The sequence below is a fragment of the Lynx canadensis genome, chromosome F2, assembly GCF_007474595.2.
Source record: "Lynx canadensis isolate LIC74 chromosome F2, mLynCan4.pri.v2, whole genome shotgun sequence".
In the NCBI taxonomy this organism is placed as follows: Eukaryota; Metazoa; Chordata; class Mammalia; order Carnivora; family Felidae; genus Lynx; species Lynx canadensis.
This window is the reverse complement of record NC_044320.2, coordinates 29,943,587-29,946,788: the sequence shown is the minus strand read 5'-3', so window position 1 is coordinate 29,946,788 and position 3,202 is coordinate 29,943,587. Positions and strand designations below refer to the sequence as shown.

Here is a 3,202-nt window from a genome sequence, read left to right as displayed (position 1 = left end):
ATATTATGAAGGATGACAAAAAAATTTTATAGGCACGTTGTAATATTAATTTTGCATGACTGCTCATATCTTCTAATCTTTATAATGTACTTCTAAAAGAGAATAGATAATACAAATTGCTTTTCTTCCATTTATCCACTTTAAAGTTTCTTTGAAATCATCCTTAAAATTGCCTACATATTACTATTGTATTTTCATATCAAAAATTTGCTCAAGTTGCTAAATTTCTAATATGCTTTCAATTCACTAAAAATAATTCAAATTATTCCATGTAAGAACATGCACACACAACTAAAAAACAACTTTTCAGGTCCTTGACTTGGTCTTTGCACTGAGGTTTTGTCTTAATTTGCAAACAGTTTACTGGCTGGAGAAGAGAAACAGTTGCACCTTTCAACTCTGTCTCTGGATTTCTGGGCGCTCCTTTTCTCTTCCATTCTTACTTGGAAAAAGGTCAATTATTTTCTCAGCTCATCTCTTGCTTATAATGACTGATAAGCAATTTTGCGCCAACAAAATTTTGTCTTGAAAAGTCTTTGCCAAAGTCACAAATTTATAGGTATATTTTCTACCTTTCAAGTTATCTAAGGTGATGGTTTTACGAAAATTTTCACCTGTGCCTAGTATAGGTTATTTTTCCAGCCTCCTTTAACATTAGGGCTCCCATAGCAGGCATGGTACAAATACTACCTATTTTATTTTATTGTTGTTACCATAGTGCCCTTGCTTCTAGGTATCAATTTCTTTGCTAATCAACTTTTATTGTAGTGACAAGCAATCTCTAAATCTCAGCAATTTATAACTGTCATTTGTCACACACATTACTGAGCTCTACTGGACTCTTTTGGGCTCAGCTTGTTTTATGCATCTTCCCTCTTTGTTGTTTTATTGTTGTTGTTGTTTAATGATGAAACAATTTATATTCAAATGTAGCCAACTGGACTCAGTTTAGATGATCCCAATTTTGTTGGCAACATCCAAAGCATCACAGTCAGGAACCAGTCAAACATATGCTTTCTTTTCTACATCTGACCTGATCAGAGTGTTGACCTTGGCCACATCAATGTCATAGATCTTCACAGCCTATTTGATCTGGTGTTTGTTGGCCTTGACATCCACAATGAACACAGGAGTGTTGCTGTCTTCCATTTTTTCCATGGCTGACTCAGTAGTCGGGGGAAACTTGATGATGGCATAGTGGTCAAACTTGTTTCTCCTGGGGGCACTCTTTTGAGGATATTTGTGTCGCCTTCGGAGATGCAGTGTCTTGGGCTGTCAGAATGTAGATGATGTGCAGATTATTTTTTTTTTTTTTTTTTTTATGACTGTGGATGCCTCTCAGCACTGCTTTCTTGGCCTTCAAAGCCTTTGCTTTGGCTTTGGCTTTGGGAGGGGCAGGGGCTTCCTTCTTTACCTTCTGCACCATCTTCATGAAAGGCACATCTTCTCTCTTTGAATAAACTCTGAGATATTAAAAAGAAAGCCACAGATCCAAAATGGTATCATTTAGGCTGAGTTTCCAAACAGGGGTTTAATCCTTAATCTAATTGCAGTTTCAATTTCCCCTGGAGATGTAGTTTTAACCTGTCAGTTTGGAATTTTCTGATCAGCCCCAATGAAGTAAATGGCCATGTGGTTCCTCTCCATCCTCCAAAGGAAAATGAGATAATCTGCACAATAAGACCTTCTGCTCCTGACCTTGCCTGAAACACTCCTTTTCTTTTGCTAATAATTTCATTGCCTTATTCTCCTTCCTATAAACACCTTCCATTTTGTACAACTCCCCTCTACATTCTACATGGGATGCTGTCTGATTCATGAATTCCTTAACAAAGCCAATGAGATCTTCATATTTACCTGGTTGAATTTTGGAGTAGACACTATTTGAAAGATGGTTTTCTGACTGTGGAAGGCAGAAAGAAGAGGAGGAGTGTCAAACCATGCTAGTGCTTCTAAAGCTTCTGCCAAGATATGCTGTATGTCATATATGCTCACATCCCATTTGTTAAAGCAAACCACACAGCCATCAAAGTTAACCAAAGTTATTTGGTGAAGGGAGCAAATGCTTACCATAGCACAGAAAGAAACGCATAACTATGATAAAAAAAAAATGAAATGTGCTACAACAAATATTTACTGAAAAGCAGCAGTATTCCTTCCAGCTGCCAAAGGCATTCTTATAAACAAAACAGTGTCTCTGATTTCAGAAAACTCAGTCTATTGGGGAATTCCACTAAGTAAAGAAGCAGTTGAAATGTAACGTGAGGAGGGTACACATCTGCATGCCATTTAACTCAGAATTGAGATATTAGGGAAGGCTTAACTGAACTGGTACCTGGATGGTGAACAGGGAGGGGTCAGACTCATGAAAAGAGTTGAGGAACAGTGGACTGGGTTCCTAGCAGCTCAGTATAAGCAATGTCTGAGGGCAAGATGGAGCCTGGGGAGCCAAAAATAATTCCATATGGTGTCAGGGCAGAGGCCAACGCTGTCAGATGCACAAAATAATATTTGAATATTTTGTATTCAAAAGAGAAGTATAAGCTTTAAAACTGTGGAGTCACTAGTCCCATAAACAATTGCACCATGGTATACTATTATACACTGAAACTGAAAAGCAGAAATAAACAAACCCATGCCTTTCATAGGTGGAATAGACCAGATAGCGTGGGCATTGACACTTATACAAAGTCAGAGTGAAGGCAGAAGTGGTTGTATTAAACTGCCTTGTGGCCTGGCACTTTTCTCCAGCAGGCTTTATGGGAGAAATCCTCAGTGGTGATATTGAGTGAATGCTGTTAATATGGTAATTACTTTGCTACTGGCAAGAGAAAGATTGCCTTGAGGTTTGTAGTTATATATCTGATTAGAAAATATAGTTGTTTCTGTCAATTAACTACATTAGCCAGATTTTGGGGGGAAAACCCAAATCAAAATGCAATTTAACTCTATCACTCTTCAAGAGTATGGGTTTGAGTTTGGTCTAACCAGTGTGAAGGAATCTGGAGAACATCCCTATTTTGTCTCTTAGCACAGTGGGCTGCCTGTGGAAGAGTCAAACATACTTACAACATGGATAGGCCCCATCATCCTTCTGAAATGGACAGCTGGGGAATGTTAACATGTTGATAACAAGCAAAAACAAACAAACAAACAAACAAACAACCTAAACAAAAAACACCTCTGGCTCAGTTTGTACTCA

At 38.0% G+C, this 3,202-nt stretch overlaps 1 pseudogene; it reads right to left on the bottom strand.

Annotated features, from left to right (window-relative positions):
* Positions 1–948: 948 nt before the first annotated feature.
* LOC115506341 lies at positions 949–1,432 on the bottom strand (annotated as a pseudogene).
* Positions 1,433–3,202: the final 1,770 nt, after the last annotated feature.